Consider the following 21,376-nt stretch of genomic DNA (forward strand, 5'->3'; position numbering starts at 1 on the left):
AACACACTTGATAGAAAGACTGGACTATCTCCTATCCTATCTCCTCATGAGATTGCCAGCTCTTCCTGCAAATGCTCTTGTGAGAATAACAGATGATATGGTGCTGGATTACTGCAAGAGTCTGGCTGATGTGGTTCGCTCTTTCTCTCGCCAGGTGGAAGCTACAAGCGTGCAGCCATCCCAAGACCAGTGTCATAGTCTGAAAGCTGGTGATTGGGTGGTGGTCAAGAAGCACGTGAGGAAAACCTGTCTGGAACCTAGGTGGAAGGGACCATTCCAGCTCATACTTGTTACGATGACTGCTGTGAAGTGCGTTGGAACTCAGAACTGGATTCACACCAGCCACACTTGAAAAGTGTCCTATGCACTGTAAGATGAAGAAGAGTTGTTGAGAGTATCAACAACTATTGAACAGTCTCGAGCAAGATGAGACACTGTGGAAACAGAAATAGAGACAGTGCAAACTGGTGTAGATCCAGGTACTCCTCTAAGAGACAAAATAAACACACCTCCGGGAGATGAAATAGAGGTACCTGAAGTTGCACAAGCATCAGCAAATTTAGCAGGAGAGTTAAGTCAGAGGAGAACTCTCCCAGAAGCAGACGATTGGGAAGATCCATTGAAACAAATTGTGTTTCCTGAGGCAGCAGAAAATGGAGCTGAGTTGAATCAAAGTCATGCAGATTTGACTCCTCCTGAATTAGCTAGTGGTGCAGGTACACAAGTCAAGGTCAAAATCCTGCCAATTCAAGAAGAGTTGTAAGTCCAGTTTTGCAAACAACACTGTCAAAGAAAGCTGTGAAAGAAGACACGTGGCCTAAATTTCAAACAAGTGAGAGGGTTCCAGATATACTGTTAATCATAAATGAGGAGCCAGACATGACAACAAAAGCAGATACAGATGAAGATCTAAATGAAGGAGAAATAAGAGCAAATCGAGATCAAAGAGAAAAAAAGTTGCAAGTTGAAAATACTCAGGTCCTGAGTGGGCGTATTTGACAACAGATGCAACATGAATTTTTGTCTTTTTGTTTTGATCGTGAATGTCCAGGTCAATGTTTTGGAACTTGGAATTGCTTTTTGAACTGAAATTTGAAACTACGTTGCCAGATGGACAAGAGAGACATTACATGCTACAAGTGATATTCACTGTCTAATAGACTAAGGCCCTCATTACGACCTTGGCGGTCTTTTGGCAAGACCCGCTGAGGTACCGCCATGCTGAAGACCGCCAGTGGTGGCGGTCTTCCGCACAGCGTATTATGACTGCTGGCAGCCCTCCGCCCTTTTCAGGATGGAAAGCCGCCAGCAGCCATACTGGCGGTCGGCGGTGAAGTGGAGGCTGCTCCACCTCCACGGCCCTGTCATCAGAACACCGCCCACCGTAATACGACCCAGTATTTGGCATGGCAGTGTTCTGGTGATGGGGACCTGGCGGCGGAGCAGCCCCCATGGATCCCGTTCCCTCTCGGAGGATCACTGAACCAGGTAAGGTGTTTGTCCGTTAGGGGAGGGGGGTGGGTGGGTGTTGTGTGTTGTGTGCGTGCATTGGGGTATGCGTGTGAGTGTGTAGAGGGGGTGTGTGAGTGCGTGCATGCACGCAGGGGTGTGTTGTGTGTATGGGGAATGTGTGTGCATATGTCTGTGTGTATGTCTGTGTGTATGTGTGCGTGTATGTCAGCCTGTCTGTGTAATTGGTGTGTGAGTGTGTACGTGTAGGGGGGTAGGGTGTGTGTGTGTGTCAAGTGGGGTTGTTTGGGGGGGGGTCCTGCCACTTTTGGGGGGTGGTATGGGGGTCATGGGTGTGGGGGGAGGACTCTGGAGAGGGGGAGGGGGGACGAGGAACCCTTATCAGTGCCAGGGAAGGAATTCCCTGTCACTGATAGTGCCTACCGCCATGGATTCCGTGGTGGTTCCAAACCCCATGAAATCCATGGCGGTATGCAGGGTCCTGATACCGTTGGCGGTCTGGTGACAGCTGCCAGACTGGAGACCGCAGTCTCCAGCCCAGCGGTCGGCACTGCCCTGTCGGTTGGAGTGGAGAAGTGGCGGGCGACCATGGCGGCAACCGCCATGGTCATAATTAAAAAAATATTCCGCCGGCCTGTTGGCGGGATTACCGCCACTTCTCCACCAACCGCCAGGGTCGTAATGAGGGCCTATGTTCTATTGAAAGAGACTTTGGTAACTGATTTTTGACAAGCTGCTAAATCAATGTTTGACAAAAGTTCTGGAGAAAAGTCTGAAAGCTGTAAATAACAGCAATGAAGATCGAAGATTATTTTTGTTTTTGATTTGTGGCTGCATAGTTAAATATTTTTCTTTTTCTTTTACTTTCTGATTCTTTACAAGTCATGGATAACAATCATAATCGAGAATAGGTGTTGCAAGTGTATGTGTATTGCTTGTGAGTATGACATACACCTGAAAATAGTTACATTAGTTCTTTACAGACTACTACACTCTTGAAGTTAGAAAAGTTTAACAGGGATGAGAAACAGTTACAATTAGACAACTCACAAGGGGATCTTGCTTCTAATGTTTTCTTTCGCATGTTGTATGAATATGTTGAGGCAATGAATGTGCGAGAATGCTATGTTTCGATGCAGATTCCTTCATCAGTTAAGGAAGGAGTTTCTTACAATAGCTTGCCATTAACATATGGCATTAGTTGTAGTCTTTTACTAACAAGGCTTTATAACCAAAAGTACATACCATATTTCTATTCCAAACTAGATGATGTTGTGTTTTCTTTTGTTCCGATTAACCAACATTTGAGTAACATAGCTAAAGAGAAAAATATAGATAATGTAAGTGGTTACTTTGAGCCTACACTAACATTTGGTACAGCTTACGCTCATAGAAATAACCTTACATGCTTGCTTTCACCAGTAGAAAAACCTTTTCTAGATCAAACTGATGACACGAGAAAAGCATTGAAGGAGAAAATAGAGAAAGGGTTAATTAAAAGGACATTTAAAAATGACTATGCATTTAGTGAAACTAAAACTCAAGGATAGCTAGTTCTAGATTCTCAAAATGTAGGAAAGCTTTGCATGCATAGACCTCAATCCAGAACTGATACTAATTTTGTGGGAACGAGTGAGTGCAGACATGTATTTCTTTTTCAGAATACATGGGACTTTATGTTAAATGAACAGGACCCAGTCTTTCCTGGGGTATATGCAGCAATGTTTAAACTGCTAATGTTGTGAATTGTTTTTCTAAGCATCCTCATGTTATTTGCTACCAGTAGGAAGGTTATATTGTCATGTTGCATCATTTGTCTGGCATCCTGAAGATAAAATGTACTCGGGGAACAAAAGCGTACTGAGTTTATGAATAGGTTTGTGTCTAATTCGCAACATTTGTATTAAGCTGCAGAAACTGGTGACTGCATGGAGGAAGGATGAACTAATGGTGAATTCAGAAAATAAAAAGGCTACAACAGAAAACGTGGAGTGCATTCAGTTTGTTTTTGACTCAAACCACCCCATAGACTCACCAATAGAGTTTTAGCTAGTTGTGTTTAGGAGTTTAATATAACAGAATTAGGTGATGTAAGTTGCAGTCTTTTCTGTTCCTGTGTGCTAGTTAATTCTGCTCAGATCCTTGCTGTGTTCAGATGTGCTTTATTTCTGCTAGTGAATAATGTACTATATGCTAGCTTTCTGCCACTGGCAGTTCAGATGCATTAAGGCCAAACAATACTAATCTGTTTTCTATATTGTCACAGACCAATGAAGATGGCCAGAAGATGCTCCGTTGAAGAAGACTTTGCTGCCTGTTGATCCATTTAGGAGAGGTATAAGCAAACGTGCAATTACTTGTTTTTTGATATTTTATGTTCTCTCTTTTAGAAATCCAACTGCTATTTTTGGTTAGTGCCATAGTCAGATGTTTTCCAAATTAAGCTTTTTTTCTTTTTTTCGTTTTGCATGAAGTCCAAACATGCTTATCTGATTAGAGTAACAGTTAGGGATGCCACATTCTAAATTTGACTGTTTTATAAATTGATTTTAAACAATTCATCTGCAATAACTAAATGTACTCTGTATCAATCATTTATTTGCTATTGTTGTTATTCTGCATGGTGGTTCTTGAATGTCTAATGATAACTATTCTGTCTAGACTGAGATTCTTCCAAATGTTTGGTCAGCCTGTGTTATTCATTTATATTTATAATTTGAGCTTGCGCTTGGTTTATGTGATCTTAGCATTGTTAATCTAAAGAGCAATAAATGTTTGAACTATACTAAACTGGTGTGATGATTCATGGCCACATGGTTCATGGTGTGTATAAATTACTGATTCCAATATAAAAAGTGATGTTTATTGATTTAATTGTTGTTAACCATCTCACTCCTATTTGATTCCAAAGATTTGTGTCGACCTCTAAGGGTAATTGATGGTTACCCTATACGTGTCACCTTGTAAATAAATTATTTAAAAAACATGTAAGGCTAGACACACCCACACTCCCAGCAGCAGCATAACTGCAAACCTTCAGTTAAGTTTGCACTGAAGTTTTAAAGCCGCTCTTCAGTGCTGGCTATGGGTTCACACTCAGTGAGATCAGAGAAATAATGGTCAACATTGATGAAACTGTATTGATCCATAATAATGAAATTAAGATTTTTTTGGTGAGAATGTATAATAACAGAATTTGTTTGTGTCAGTCTAACAAAAAGAATGAGACACATATGGGGTTCTCAGCTGATTTGACTCCTGAAGTTCTTGCTGCCAAAATAAGATCACAGGATGCAGTAAAATCAGAAGGAATCATTTTAAGAATGTCCTGAAAGATTTAGGATTTGAACTTCATGACAAATTTTGTGATTCCCAAATCAAGGGAGTCAACAAGAGTGCCTTATGTTGTCTAAACATTTCTTACAACATTGTTTAATATCAGAAAAGCAAAACTGTTACAAACTTAAGTTCTTGTGTTCAGAACGGAAGCTGACAACATTGATGATGGCTTTGAAGATATAAGTAAAAAAGTGGAAGACAAACCCACGAACCAACAGGCTTATGCTGTGCAGATGTACTGTATTTTCCAAATCATGTTTTATGAATTACATCATGGCAAAAAGAAAACTCTGCTACACATGATGACTGCCCACGCAAAAGTAGAGAACTAATCACTTCAATTAATAGGATTGGTGTATCAACAAGTCATAATGACATAGTACGGAGCAGGAACTTGCTAGCACGTCAGGCTGTAAGTTCTTGTGAATCTGACAGCACACCACTTTCAAGTCACCTTGCCAGGAAAGGATTTATAATTGCTGCTCTTGATAATTTTGATTTTGAAGACAGCTTTTCTTTGTCTGGAACATCCAACACACATGATACTGCCATGGTGCTTTTTCAAGACTGTGCCAATGAAGTAGCTGCTGGAAAACAAGCTGTATCAGATGTAGGCATAAACAAATAAAGCTGCAAACTTATAGTCCAACTGCCTTGCCAATGTGTGCGAAATCACCACAAGCCATCAACACATCCCAGTCTACCAGAAAGTTTCAAAGTGGCTGAGGACATGGATCTTGTTTTTCCTGATGCTGCCATTCACAAAGCTGATTTAACTGAATTTATCATATCGCTTATTCGATGCGGACTGAACGATGAAGAAAAGCCAATTCCTCCGTTGGCTGGAAATCATGCTCCGATCTCCCAGAATACCATCCCACTGAAGAAGGTTGGGTTTTACCAGTATTACCATCTCCAGTCACAAACTACGCAACAATACACACAGCTCAAAAAATTCCTAAAATGTGTGTGCTCAGCTTGAAGACCAGCATATCCTGCCAATTTCCTGCAATGAGGGCGTTTTCCGTATTGCAGTTGACATTTTTATGAGCTATCCTGTAGAATTTGATGATCATTATCCAATGATGGGCATTTCCCACGTGACAAAAGTTGTGTTGTTGCATGCAGGAAGTTATCTCAGTGGATCTGACATAGACAATGCACTTATTGAGGCTGAAATCTTTTTTGAAGCAAAACTGTCCAGTTAGTATTGAGCGGAACTCATTATGTTTGTTTGTTACAAGGTATGCTCATCATATCTGAGGCTATAGAAACATTGTGTTGGAATGCTTTCTAGAACAAGAATGACAAATTTGGTTTTGCATATCTTATGTCAGAAGTGAACAAGGCACAGGGTGCACTTCATTCAAAAGACATAATGCAAAACCAGGCAAAGTTCAATACAAAAAATCAGAAAACCTGAAAACCATGTTTGCAGAGTTTGTCAAAGAATGCGAGGTAAAATCAGAACTTTGCAAGTACTGGGGAAATGTTTATACACATAATAGCTCTAATGAAAAACATGGTATATGCTGATCAGGAAGGTGATTGCAATATGTATGTGAAAACTGTGGAGTCGCTGATTACTGGGTTTTGTGAATTTGATTGCATAAACTGTCTGAGTTATGGGTCCTGGTATTTGAAAAGAGTAAAGAAGGTAGAGGTGGAAAACTCATACCTCTATAGAAAATTAATTCAAAAACATTTTGTGGTAAAAGATAGAGATGGAAGGTTCAGTGCTGTGGGTCCAGATATGAAACTAGAACAGATGATCCAGAGATCACAAAACCTCTCCAAGGGAATTGTTGGTCAGACACGTAAAAGTAAACATTTTGCTCAATGGCAGCTAGTTTACCATGAAGTCCTTTCTATTTACAATATTGTCAGAGAGACAACAAATTCAAAATTAATAGGTCATCATGAAACTGTTCCTCACCATGAACTTGTGAGAAAGAGAGGGGAACGTTTTAATAAACATGTTGACAGCCTTCTTCATTTCATGCAGCAGCAAGGAAACCCCTTTGAAATGACTGAGATTGTGCGTCTACACAACTTCATGACCAAGCAATATGTGTATGACAGTATAAAGACACATCTACTAGATGTACTGGAACATGGACCAAAAGTATATTCAGAACTGAAGCAGGAGAGATTTGTATTCAAAGAGGAAAAGCTGCTTAACATAATCACTGAAGTTAAACTTCCACGCTTTAATTGCCATAGTAAGAGTTTCATCCAACCAACCAATACAAAATTGGTCACAAAAATACAACTTTTGCAAGCACACAGAGAGATGGATGTAGCAAAAGAAGGTGGGTGAATTTATCAAGGACATTCTGTTGCATGATCTTCTTCCAACACTTTATTTGATGGAGATGCTGCAATCAAACCAGTGAAGCAAAACTTGTAAAAGAGCTCGGAAAAAAAACTTTCACCTGAAGAATTTCAATTAAAAAAGGTGTTCTCATTGAAAACTGCTGGTGTTGTGGACTATAGGTCACAATTACGAATGGTCAAGATTTCATCCATGCAAAACTTCGGAGAGGAAGTTCAGACTGTTCTACAGATATCAAAGTCAGTGTGCACCTTCCAAGAACTGCACATTGTCTTTGACAGTTATCTTGAATTATCTGTCAAAGAGTGTGGGAGAATCAGACAAATGTCTACACGAGAAACAATTGACCTTGCCTGCATCAAAATTTCAACACCTATACCTGCGCAACTTGATAAATTCTGATAATCAACATCGAACAAGATGAACTTGGAAATGTTTACTCATCAGAACATTGCTATGCTTCACTGAACACAGAATTTCCAATTATTGCAAGTGGAATGATTGTCAATGAAGAGTTTGTGCCTGCAGAGATACATTCAAAAGCTGCAAGCCATATTATTCAAGAACTTAACAGCAAATTGGAGGAAGCTGACACATGTGCCACATGTTGAGTGGGTCATGATAATGTCAGATAACATAGATGTTATAATTTTGCTACTTAGATTTGTTGCAATGTTCATAAGTCAAGAGTTGTCAGAGTTATGGATACGTTATGGAACAGGCAAAAAAAGACACTTAGGCCCTCATTACAATCCTGGCGGTCGGTGTTAAAGCGGCGGTAATACCGCCAACAGACCGGCAGTAAAAAAAAAAAAATGGGATCACGACCACGGTGGAAACCGCCAACACAGACAGCCACTTTAACACTCCGATCGCCACGGCGGTAGCAACAAGCAGTGCGGCGGTGACCAGCAACAGTCAGGGGGAAGACAATGTACCGCCCACCCCATTACAACCCGCCAATCCACCAGCTTTTCCAGGGTGGTACCAACGCCATCAAAAGCACAGCGGAAACAGGACTTGGAAGGAAACCACTCACCGCTCGATACAAACGAAGAACCAGAATGCCATGGAGCCCGAGCTGCAGGTCCTGCCCATGCTGGTCTACCTCCTCATCTACCAGGAATACGAAAGGCGGCGGCGATCACCATGGTGAGTACGGCACCTAGTACACAGGGGAGGGGGGGAAGAAAAAGAGAGTGACACACACATGCAACACTCCCGCCCCCACCCTGACCCACAACACCATACAAACAAAAACATGCATCAGCATTACATTTACACCCCGTAACCCCCTGGAAGAACGCAAGGACAAAAGGAATAGAGTCAAATTGGTGATATATGAGAAATAGGCAGATATACGTACTAAATGGAAAAACAGTATTTACAAAAATATACAATATGTACAGAAGGCGGTACATTGTTCATTCAAAATGTCCATGGGCCACTGGGCCAAAAATCATGGGCCAAGCCTACACTTGACTCCTGCCTCATTAGGGAGAGAACACTGCAGGGGCATCAGGTTGAAAACACACAGGCACCTCAGGGGGATTGGGGATGTGGGGGCACCTCAGCCGGAAGATGGAATTATGCCACTGCTCCTCGAGGGCGCTCCATGCCCACTGCTTGGTCCTGGGGAGTGCAACGCCACAGTCTCTGAAGTCTCTCAAGTGGGTTGGTTGGGTCCTGGGAAGTGCAAAGCCACAGTCTCTTAAGTCTCTCAAGTGGGTGGGTTGCCCACTGCTTGGTCCTGGGGAGTACAAAGCCACAGTCTCTCAAGTCTCTCAAGTGGGTGGGTTGCCCACTGCTTGGTCCAGGGGAGTGCAAAGCCACTGCAGGGGCATCAGGTTGAAAACACACAGGCACCTCAGGGGGATTGGGGATGTGGGGGCACCTCAGCCGGAAGATGGAATTATGCCACTGCTCCTCGAGGGGGCTCCATGCCCACTGCTTGGTCCTGGGGAGTGCAACGCCACAGTCTCGCAAGTCTCTCAAGTGGGTGGGTTGCCCACTGGTTGGTCCTGGGGAGTGCAAAGCCTCAGTCTCTCAAGTGGGTTGTTTGCCCACTGCTTGATCCTGGGGAGTGCATAGCCACAGTCTCTCTAGTGGGTGCCTTTCTCCACTGGTTCTGGAGGGGGCTTGGTGCCTAGTGTGATTCATCCTGCCAAGGATTGGGTGAGTGGATGCATATCTCCACTGGTTCTGGAGAGGGCTTGGTGCCCAGTGTGATTTATCCTGCCAAGGATTGGGTGAGTGGATCCTTCCTCCACTGGTTCTGGAGGGGGCTTGGTGCACCAGTCTGCTTCATCCTGCCAAGGATTGGGTGAGTGGATGCATATCTCCACTGGTTCCGGAGGGGGCTTGGTACCCAGTGTGCTTCATCCTGCCAAGGAGTGGGTGAGTGGATGCCTTTCTCCACTGGTTCTGGAGGGGGATTGGTGCCCAGTCTGCTTCATCCTGCCAAGGATTGGGTGAGTGGATGCACATCTCCACTGGTTCTGGAGGGGGTTTTGTGTCCAGTGTGATTCATCCTGCCAAGGGTTGGGTGAATGGATGCCTTTCTCCACTGGTTCTGGAGGGGGCTTGGTGCCCAGTCTGCTTCATTCTGCCAAGGATTGGGTGAGTGGATCATATCTCTACTGGTTCTGGAGGGGGCTTGGTGCCCAGTGTGATTCATCCTGCCAAGGATTTGGTGAGCGGATGCCTTTCTCCACTGGTTCCAGAGGGGGCCTTGTGCCTAGTGATGCAACACTTGGGGTGTGGCAGTTCACAGTCCTTCACCTGAGTGTCTGAGGTATGAGATTTGCAGGGACCAGGTTGCATGATAGTCCATGGAGGAAGGGCTAGACTCCATCCAGCGGCGGCTAAGGCTGCATACTGGTTGTAGTGCCAGTGCTGGTGGGGGTGCTACCAATGGTGGTGGGAGGCTCCAGCCCTTCTCCTGCAGCCTCCGACGGGTGCCCACTGGGGCTGCTGCTGCTGGTAGTGGTGCCACTGTCAGCGGTGCAGGTGGCGGTGTTTGCGGCAGTGCCTGTGGTGGTGCTAGCGGCGGTGCAGGTGGTGGTGCTGGCCGTGGTGCAGGTGCTGGTGCTGCCAGTGGTGGGTGGAGGCCCCAGCCCTTCTCCTGCAGCCTCATACGGCTGCCCACTGGGCCTGCTGCTGCTGACAGTAGTGGCGCTTGTGGCGGTGCAGGTGGCGGTGTTTGCAACGTTGCTAGCGGCGGGGCTGCTGGTGGTGCTGGCCGTGGTGCAGGTGGCATTGCTGCCAGTTGTGCTGGTAGCCACCAGGCCTTTACCTGCACTCTCCGATGGCTGAGGTGCCTTGCCTAGTGTTTTCTGCCCCTTCCTCACCTTGGCAGGTGGTGGTGTGACCTTGGGTCTGGCAGCTGGAGTCTTTGAGGTGGCCTTGCTGGGTGGTTGGTGCTCCTTCCCCTTGCTGCATGCTGTCCCCCCCTTCACCTTGGCAGGTGGTGTAATGGTGTTGTCCTTGGCAGGTGTTGGTGCCACACTGGCTGGGCTGACAGGTGTCCCCTTTGAGCCTATGTTAGCTGCAGGAACCACAGCGGACGTCGACTTGGTGGCTGAGGTGCTGGCCTGGGTTCTTCACACCCTGACCCGAGGGGAAGGACGGGGGGCGGAGGGGTAGGGAGGAGGTCAATGTTTGCCAGGAAAAGCTTCTTAGAGACACTGGGGCGGGAAGAGGGAGAGGGCTTGGGAATGGAGGAAGAGGGAGTATTTGTAGGAGGTGTCTGTCTGCTGTGTTTGGGTGCAGGTGCATGGGCTGGATGCTGTTGTGAGGTGGATGTCTGTTGGGTGGGTGGGTGCTTGCGTTTGTGCACTTTGGGAGGAGGGTTCACAGACACACTGGGAGAGGACAGAGGGGACTTGTGCATGGATGTGGGGGTGGTGACTGCCAGTGAGGGGTGTGTTGTGATGGACGTAGTGGATGAGGATGTAGTGCATGCAGATGTGAGTGGAGACGCTAATGGGAGGAAGGTGGATGATGAGGAGGAGGGGAACACAGTGGAGGCAGTGGATGTTGGTGTGTCTGCATGGGGATGGTATTTGTGTGAGTGCCTGTGGGATGAAGTGTGGTGCTTGAGTTTGCCAGAGCCACTTTTGTGTGGTGATTTGGGTGAATGCTGGTCTGAATGTGTGCTTGGGATAGGGTGGGGTTGAGGGATTTGGGACTCGGTAGAGGAAGTTGGAGGGGGGAGGCTAGAGACAGGGACAAGAGCTGCCATCAGGGAGGAGGTCAGAACTTGAAATGCACTCTGTTGGGCTGACTTGCCAGAGTGAATGCCCTCCAGGTATGCATTTGTTTGTTGCAAATGCCTCTCGACACCCTGGATGGCATTCAGAATGGTTGACTGTCCAACAGTGAGGGATCTCAGGAGGTCAATAGCCTCCTCACTGAGGGCAGCAGGGCTGACTGGGGCAGGGCTTGAGGTGCCTGGGGTGACGGAGATGCCCACCCTCCATGGTGAGCGGGTACGGGAAACATGCTGAGGGACTCCTGGGAGGGTGGGGCTGGTAGGGGGGTGGCGGCTGTACCTGTTGTTTGGGTGGGCACAGAGGTGTCCGCCACCAACAGGGAGCATCCATCGTAGGAGGAGTCGCTGTCTGTGGTGTCCCCTCCTGTCCCCGTCTTGGTGCTTCCCTCGCCCTCCGTCCCACTGGTGCCCTCACCATCGGTAGATTCGGCCTCCATGCCCATGTGGGATGCAGCTCCCTCTGTCGCCGGTGCCTCTGCTCCTCCACCAGATGATGCTAATGCACTCAAGGACAGGGTGACAAAACAAAAAGGGGGGGAGAGACAGAGGATACACTTGGTCAATGCCAGCAACACCACCACCGCTGGCGTATACAACACACAGGGAGCAGCCCTATGCACTAGGCCATGCATTACCAGTTACTAAGATAGTCACCTGCCATTGGGATACAATGCCTACCGCCAATCAGCTGTACACCTGAAACCCACAGGACCCTGCCCAGTAGTAGATGCCGACTAACACCATTGGGGTAGGACTCCTCCTGAGCCTGCCCAACAAGGGACCTACCCTGCCTTCTTCGCCCTGGCCTAGGGGCACCCACAGCTCACATCCCCCACCCAGGTAACCCTTAACATGCGCAAAGTCAGGATTCAGAATCTGTACTCACCCCTTTGTGGCTGCTGTGATGCCTTCAAATGGCCATCCAACTCCGGATAGGCCACCGCCAGGATGCGGAACATCGGGGGAGTCATGGTGCGACGGGCACCCCTTCCTTGTTGGGAGGCCAGCCCCAGCTGGGCCTCCGCCGTCTTCCTTGCCCAGTGGCGCAGGTCCTCCCACCGTTTGTGGCAGTGGGTGCTCCTCCTGTCAAAGACCCCCAGGGTCCGCACCTCCTTGGCGATGGCACGCCAAATACCCTTTTTCTGGTGGGCGATGGCCTGCATGGAAAAGACAGCAGAAAAGGGAATTAGTCAACCGTCCGGACCATCACACTCATGGCCCACCAGATCCCTCCCATCCCCTGACGCACATACATTGACCACCATACATGCAGCACTCTGGCCAGGACGCCTCTGCCCCCCCACATGTGGCTTACACACACAGCAATCCCTACATTCATGGCCCACGCATCATGCTCACAGTGTACTCACCTTTTTGTCTGGGGGACCGTAGAGTAACGTGTACTGGGGTAGGACACCATCCACCAGTTTCTCCAACTCCTCTGCAGTGAAGGCAGGGGCCCTTTCTCCAGACACATGAGCCATTATCACTTCTGGACACAGGTCACAGCAGCACTTGCAGTGTAGGTCCTCTCCTTTTGAAGGTCAGGTAGCAAGTGAGTGAACAGATAGAAAATGACGGTCACGTCCGCGGCAGTGTGTACCGTCACCGCCGGCGTACATTGCCATTGGCTCCTGGAACCCGTCGGGCCTAATGATAACCAATGCGAAGTTGCACTGTGGTCTTCGACTGTCTACCACAACGGCGCACAACGCCAGCAGAATTACCTCATTTCCACTTGTCACTCCTCACAGGTCAGGCAGCCACCGTTTCAGAGGAGCACAAGGCATGGCACCTAACTGTGTCACAGCAGACATTGGCACAACAACTGATTTTCGGATTCACGTACTGGTTCTGTAAAGGAAAAAATGCATCATTAGTGCAATATATGTGTGAATATGACCCACTGATCACCGTTTTCTTCCATAAGCTTCTACCGCTGAGGCTGAATATGAGATGGCGACATCCTCCAGTGTACAGACCCCTGGTGGACCTTGTGACAATGGAGGACAGACACATTATCATAACATACAGACTTGATCGGGCCACAATCCAAGAACTGTGTGCCCAATTGGAGCCAGACCTCATGTCAGCTATCCGCCAGCCCACAGGTATCCCCGGTCTAGTGCAGGTCATGTCAGTGCTCTATTTCTTGGCAAGTGGTTCCTTCCAAACTACAGTGGCCATGGCATCAGGGATGTCTTAGCCAATGTTCTCCAACGTGTTGACCAGAGTGTTGTCAGCCCTGCTGAAACACATGTGCAGCTACTTTGTATTCCCCCAGGTGGAGGATTTGGCCACAGTGAAAGCTGACTTTTATGCCGTCTAACATATCCCCAACATCATTGGTGCCATTGATGGTACACATGTGGCATTTGCCCCCCCCACGAGAAATGAACAAGTTTTCAGGAATAGAAAAAGTTATCACTCTCTGAATGTGCAGATGGTGTGTTTGGCGGACCAGTACATCTACCATGTGAATGGCAAGTATCCTGGCTCTGTGCATGACACCTTCATCTTGAGGAGTAGCAGCATCCCATGTGTGATGGGCTAACTCCAGAGGCACTAAGGGGGTTATTCTAACTTTGGAGGAGGTGTTAATCCGTCCCAAAAGTGACGGAAAAGTGACGGATTTACCACCAGCCGTATTACGAGTCCATTATATCCTATGGAACTCGTAATACGGCTGGTGGTATATCCGTCACTTTACCGTCACTTTTGGGACGGATTAACACTCCTCCAAAGTTAGAATAACCCCCTAAGTGTGGCTAATAGGTGAGCCCAAGGTCCCCACCCAGTAGAAGTAGGTGTCTGGGTATGGGGTTGTCCCTAAGGGTTAGTTTGTGTCTGACAGTTGTTCCTTGATATTTGCAGGTGACTCTGGTTACCCCAACCTCATGGCTACAGACCCCAGTGAGGAATGCCAGGACAAGGGCAGAGGAATGTTACAATGAGGCACATGGGCACACAAGGCAGATAATTAGAAGAACCTTCGGCCTCCTGAAGGCTAGGTTCAAGTGCCTCCATCTGACAGATGGATCCCTGTACTACTCACCCAACATGATGTGCCAGATTATCGTTGCATGTTGCATGTTGCACAACCTGGCCTTGAGACGCCAGGTGCCTTTTCTGCAGGGGGATGAGCCTGGAAACTGTCTTGTGGCAGCGGTGGAGCCTGTGGACAGTGAGGAAGAGGAGGCAGAGGAGGAAGATGTGGACAACAGAAGTAATATAATACAGCAGTACTTCCAGTGACACACAGGTAAGACACTGTAACTTCACTTTACATTTCAGTTTTCTGTTGGACATTGTACATGGCAGCTTGATTTCCATATGTCTATGGTCACTTACTGTACCCTTGGCATCTCTATTTTCAGATCTCTGTGGCCCACTCTGGCTCCTGGTGCCTACTAAAGGTCATTCCAATGAAATGTAACTGTACATATGACTTGCTATGCTTTGATAATGTTGTACTAATACATATTTGAATCATTTGCCAGACTCCAGATTTGTATTTGTTTCAAGGGTGTTTATTTAAGTGCTCATAAGTAGAGGGGATGTGCAATGGGCTGGGGTGATGGTGGAGGAAAGTCCAGGGAAGAGTCCATTCTATTTGTATCACAGGTACATTGTCCAAGGGGGCATAGGAAGTGGAGCAATGGCAGTTCAAGGTGGACAGGGTAACAGAGTGGGACAGAAGGGTGACAGTCAGGAGAGTTTCCTGGCAGGGATCTTGGCAATGTTCTCTGGCTTCTGCCTGGATCGCAGGGACCGTTTGCGGGGTGGTTCTCCTTCTGCAGGGGGTGGGGTGCTGGTGGCCTGTTGGTCCTGTGGCAGGGCCTCCTGTCTGCTAGCGCCGGTGGAGGTGGAGGGCTGTCCTTCGGTGTGGTTAGTGTCAGGGGCCCCTGCCACTGCCTCCCTCATGGTCTTGCCCATGTCAGCCATCACCCCTGCAATGGTGACCAGGATGGTGTAGATGTTTTTTAGGTCATCCCTGATCCCCAGGTACTGTCCCTCCTGCAGCTGCTGGGTCTCCTGCAACTTGTACAGTATCCGGCCCATGGACTCCTGGGAATGGTTGTATGCTCCCAGGATGTTGGTGAGTGCCTCCTGGAGAGTCGGTTCCCTGGGCCTGTCCTCCCCCTGTCACACAGCAGTCCTCCCAGCTTCCTTGTTGTCCTGTGCCTCCGTCCCCTGAACTGTGTGCCCACTGCCACTGATCCCAGGTCCCTGATCGTCCTGGGTTTGTTGGATTGCCTGGGGTCCCTGTAGTGGTGGACACACTGCTGATTGACGTGTCATGGGGACAGTGGCATGGGCCCGCTGGATGGGTGCTGTGCTGGTGATTCCTGAGGGGGGAGGCTCTGTGGTGGGTTTTGACTGTGGGAGGGTAACCTACTGTCCAGAGGTCCCTAATGGGCCAGGTTGGTCATCCTGATCCAGGCATGCAGAGCTGTTGTCATCACAGCGGGCCTCTTCTGGGGGGGACTGGATGTTGCTGGCAACTCCTCTCCGGTGACGTTGAGTAGGGGTCCTGTGGGGATGAAAATGCAGTGTTATTGTATCTGCGTGTGCCATCTTGTGCATGGGTGTGTTTCCCTGTATGGTTGTGATTGCCCTGTCAGCTTTGCCTTGTGTGCGTGGTGACTTTGTGGGCTAGGTGATCCTCCCTAATGGGCATGCTTAGGTGATGGGTGTCCATGCAGGTCTGTGATGGGGGTTCATGGATTGGTGTTACATGCAGGGCTTGGTTTTGGGATGGGTGGGATGTGATGGTGGGGTATTTGTGAGGTTGTGGAGTGATGGGGGTGAGGGTAGGGGTAGGAGTTTGTGATGGCATGCAGGTAGGGTGGGGGATATAGTAGCAAAGATTTGACTTACCAGAGTCCAGTACTCCTGCTACTCCTGTGAGGCCCTCAGGATGCATTATTGCCAAGACTTGCTCCTCCCATGGTGTTAGTTGTGGGGGAGGTGGTGGGGGTCCACTGCCAGTCCTCTGTACTGCTACCTGGTGTCTTGCAACCAAGGAACGCACCTTCCCCCGTAGGTCATTCCACCTCTTCCTGATATCATCCCTTGTTCTTGGATGCTGTCCCACGGCGTTGACCCTGTCCACGATTCTCCGCCATAGCTCCATCTTCCTAGCAATGGACGTCTGCTGCACCTGTGATCGGAATAGCTGTGGCTCTACCAGGATCATTTCCTCCTACATGACCCTTAGCTCCTCCACTGAAAACCTGGGGTGTCTTTGGGGTGCCATGGATGTGGTGTTAGTGATATGTGTGTGGGTGTGTGGGGGCTGTGTTGGGGTGTGTGGTGTGAGGTGCGTGGATGGTGTATGGGTGAGGGTGTTTTGTGGCTCTGATTGAGTGGGTGCTCCTGGCTTCTCTCTCTCTCAGTTGCCAAAATGTTTGGGTCATAAAGGGTTGTGGGTAATGTGGGTGTGTGTTTTATATTGGTGTGAGTGTGTGGGCGTGGTGTGTGTATGTGTGTCAGGTGTGTGTAGTTTGAATTGTCCAATGTGGTTTTGTATGTGTGTGTGTATTTTGAGCACAGCCGTGTGTACCGCCAATGGTTTACCACGGTTGAAAGACCATCGCAGTGATTCGTGGGACATGATACTGTGGGCGTATTCTTGTTGGTGTAATGGAGGGGGTTTTGGTACCTCCAGTTTATCACTAGCCTTTGGTCTGGCAGACTTGTGTGGGTGTCTGTACAGGGAGTGCAGAATTATTAGGCAAATGAGTATTTTGACCACATCATCCTCTTTATGCATGTTGTCTTACTCCAAGCTGTATAGGCTCGAAAGCCTACTACCAATTAAGCATATTAGGTGATGTGCATCTCTGTAATGAGAAGGGGTGTGGTCTAATGACATCAACACCCTATATCAGGTGTGCATAATTATTAGGCAACTTCCTTTCCTTTGGCAAAATGGGTCAAAAGAAGGACTTGACAGGCTCAGAAAAGTCAAAAATAGTGAGATATCTTGCAGAGGGATGCATGCACAGTAATAGTCACCTGCACACACAGATATCCCCCTAACATAGCTAAAACTAAAAACAAACTACAAACTACTTCCAAAAATATTCAGCTTTGATATTAATGAGTTTTTTGGGTTCATTGAGAACATGGTTGTTGTTCAATAATAAAATTAATCCTCAAAAATACAACTTGCCTAATAATTCTGCACTCCCTGTATAGTGGCGGATTTCTCTGTGTGGGTGATAATACCTGTAGCGGAATACTGCTGCGGTCACGGTATGTTGGCGGCCGTCAACACGGCAGTAGGCGGCATTTACCACCAAGGTTGTAATGAGGGCCTTAATCCTGCTTGATATTCTGTACAAGAAACTTGACCCAGAGATGCCCATTGTTCTTATCAAGGCACATATTCTTAAGAAAAAAATGTATGCAAACCTTGGTGCTTTAACTGCTGAATCTGTGAAGTTTGTAAAAGCAATTGCTGAGACAGAAGATGAATGTGACTTTAAAGACGAAGAAAAAAAACGTTTGCGTGTGTGGTGAAGGAGTTCTGGCTTTCATACATTTGACGATCTTTGTTTCAGTGACTTCTAGAGATTAGGCTGCTAAATGACCTTCCACCAACATCATATTCTGTACGTGGACACATTAAAAGAGCGTTCTGCTTGATCAGAAGGTGTGTAAATGTTTTGGATCATGCATATGTAGAGAAAGATCCATGTGAATTTGGTTGGGAACATATTGATGGGTTGCTAAAACCTAAGAAATTTCAAAAGCCTTTACCCACAGAACTTACACGTACATATACTTTCAAAACCTGTGCTTCAAAAAGATGTCCCTGTCGATACACTCTTCTCAAATGTTCAACATTCTGCATATATACCACAAGCAATTACTGAAATAAATAAAGTGAACTATGAAAATGTGTCTAAAACAGGAGTGATAAACCTTTTTTTCACATTCAGATCATAAACATTGTTTGGTGTACAAATGAAAGGATTAAAAAACATTATTATTTGTTTAATTTCTATATGTGTCTCTCCTTCCTCTATTACAGCCGCCATTTTGGAAAATGGCAGAAGGGTTGCTCTAAGGAGTTATTTTCTTTCATGATAGGACTACTTGCCCCCCAAAACCTATGTTTTGACACCAAAATGAAGTATATAGGTCTCATGGTTCCTGAAATATTACATCATCAGTGCAACACATCCGCTATTTTTAAAAATGTCGTCCAGACAAATTCGGCCCGGATCAGCAATGTCTACCCAAGCTAAAGTCTACCCAAGCTAAAGTACTTCTGTAATAACACTAACATTATCACCTTCTTCCATATGAGCCTCATCCTTATATCTTTAGATGTGATACATGTTCTATTTGTTTTGACTTCACACACCTAAAATGTTTACTTGAACGTCTTACACTTCACAGGAATTATTTTCTTGATTGTCCTTTCTTTTCAAATCCAGTCTAGCCGTTATATTTTCCTTAGTGGTTCCCCAGAAACTTCTTAATCTATCTGTTGGTTTACACCCCGACCAGAATCACTTTTGTAATGCTAGAAGACCTGATTTTAAACCTTAGATGTGTTTATCTTGCCCATCATCAGAATATTTAGAATTTCACTGCACTCTAAATTCCATTTCTTTTGTTGTTTTTAGTTTCTTTAGTAATTATTATAACAGATATGGTATTTGTAGTCACATTAGTAACACTATGCATTTTAATACCATATGTTAATTTGTTGACTTTGGACCAAAACCAAAGAGCAGATGCAACATGAGTTTTACATTGTTGCCTTCAGAATCCAATATTAGTCACCCAGCAGATTGAAACAGCTAATTTGCTGAGGTGTTACATCAGCCTATGGAAATAGATGCCATGCCTGACCAGAATAAAGGTGTTGTTCACAGACATGATGTTTACAGGTTGCATAGTATACGGGGGCCTTCCTAAAGGCAACCTCATTGAGCTGGAACATCTAAGCTGGGAAGAGATGCATGTGGCCCACTCATGCGTTAATGAGTGTCAACTTCAAATATATCTTATCTGCTCATGCATATTTCCAAAGCAGTAAATTTCTAGGGAGTCAGTGGTGTCATTAATTGCACTGTGTACCAAATGTGTGTATCACTGCCAACAATAACAACCACAAATAGTGGCAAAGTGGGTGAAGTCTGCTGAGAAATGTGGAACACAACATTAACAGCAGCAAAGGTAAGTGATCTGCAATATACCAAAATTAATGCACAGTTGTTGTTCATGGTGGTCTGGGTAGGGCTGCATGTTGTATGTACCAGACAAGACAGTCTGGAAGGATACATTTTTGGATATACATTAAAGATAAATTTACATCCATAACTGTCTTTCTTTGAAACCCTCTGCTAGTAACCAATTTGATTGTTGCATTCCCAAATGGTGAGTGAGGGGAAATAGTGTGGGCTTATGCATATGTCCTCCGTCGGTAACGCCAAGCCACATTCTCCCTCAAGTAATATAAAATGCAGAAGGCGCTCCACACATGTGGTGGTACCATGCACCTGCTAATGTGACTGAACACAGACGACCAAACTCACAAAAATGTTTTTATTAATATCATACTCCTAGCAGCTTGAGACGCATGGGGCTGCATGTAGACGCGTGTTGTAAAAGATGTGGGGCCCCTGACGCGGACTTTCTTCACCTCGCATGGTGTTGTGCCAGAGGGAGTGCATATTGGATGGAGGTGCTGTGCATTATTGAGAACATGACTGATATTGAGCTGCCACGCACACCTAAGTTTGCCCTTTTGGGCTATGTTGAGGGGGTCCCGGCTGTTCACAGAAGACTGATAGGGCTGCTGCTGTTGCTGGCTAAGCGCAGGGTTGCGATGAGCTGGGGACGTGGTGGAGTGCCTCGGATCCATGAGTGGCTGCAGGATGCTTTGTACTGTCAGGAGCAGTTGATGATCTACTGGGAGCTCATGCCGGAGGGCTCGCGCCCAAAGATATATGGGGTATACTGCATGCTTTTTTGGTAAACCAAACTTTTGGCAGCGATTAGATGCTTGACGTTTCCTATAGAGTGTACTAGAAGGTTCTCCATTCCTCTACTCTACCCTACAAGGTCGATAGGAATATTGACGCTATTCAGGCGGCAGAAATGTTCTGATCCCTTTTTTCCTTTCTCTTCTTTCTATTACCCTCTTTCCTTGGCCACTCCTTCTCCCTTGTTGGTTTGCCGGGCTTGTATTTGATGGTTGTTATCAAGTTTTCTTGACTTTTAATGTGCTCATTGAGAGAGCCTTGTAGTGGATGGTAAGATATTATGCATAATCAAGCTGAAATCCTGACTGGCAGACATTGGGAGAAGGTTGTACATTGCTGATAAATATGCTTTGTTTGTTTTATGTGCAGTTAACACTAGCCTCTCAGTTGTGGGACGTTGATTGTACTGTTATCACTGTTTTATAATAAATTAATTAAAAAAAAAAAAAAAAAAAAAAATTCTTACTATTAGAAGTGTCTTCTGTCTTATATGTGAATTGAAGAGCTTTTTAGGCCATTGAGACAGCTTTACCTGTCTTGCAAGACTTGTTTTTCCAAAAGTATGTAATATACATACAAAGAAGGGCTTTTTGTCTGCAGGCCTCATTCTATGGTTGGTTAAACTGTCATTCAGTTTTTGCTTCCCCTTACCACAATATACAGCATCGGGCAACCGATCAGCCCTTTTTACCTATTAGCTTTCTTCCCTTTGAATGACTACACAAAGCCTCTGCACATTGTTCACATCTTCCTTAGAGTAGCTCCTTTCTCATCAGTGACAAAGCTGGTTCAAAGTGTGATTTTGCATTTATTTAAATATCAGTTATTTATGTTGCCTACATTTTGGCTGCCTATTAGATGTGGACCTATTGTTCATCTGCTTTAAAAAAAAAAAAAATGTTATAAAGTGTTTAAGTAACATTGTAACATTGCAGTTGTCTGTGGTTGAAT

General features: G+C 46.2%; 1 long non-coding RNA gene across 1 annotated transcript in view; it reads left to right on the forward strand.

The window, feature by feature from the left end:
• The window catches only part of LOC138295730 (uncharacterized), a 358,876-nt gene that overhangs the window by 192,501 nt on the left and 144,999 nt on the right, over positions 1–21,376 (forward strand). Inside the window, exon 2 of the long non-coding RNA XR_011203672.1 lies at positions 3,737–3,805. This is a non-coding gene — a long non-coding RNA (uncharacterized lncRNA). The remainder of the gene's footprint in view (positions 1–3,736; positions 3,806–21,376) is intronic.

This window comes from Pleurodeles waltl, chromosome 1_2, assembly GCF_031143425.1.
Source record: "Pleurodeles waltl isolate 20211129_DDA chromosome 1_2, aPleWal1.hap1.20221129, whole genome shotgun sequence".
NCBI classification, from domain to species: domain Eukaryota; kingdom Metazoa; phylum Chordata; class Amphibia; order Caudata; family Salamandridae; genus Pleurodeles; species Pleurodeles waltl.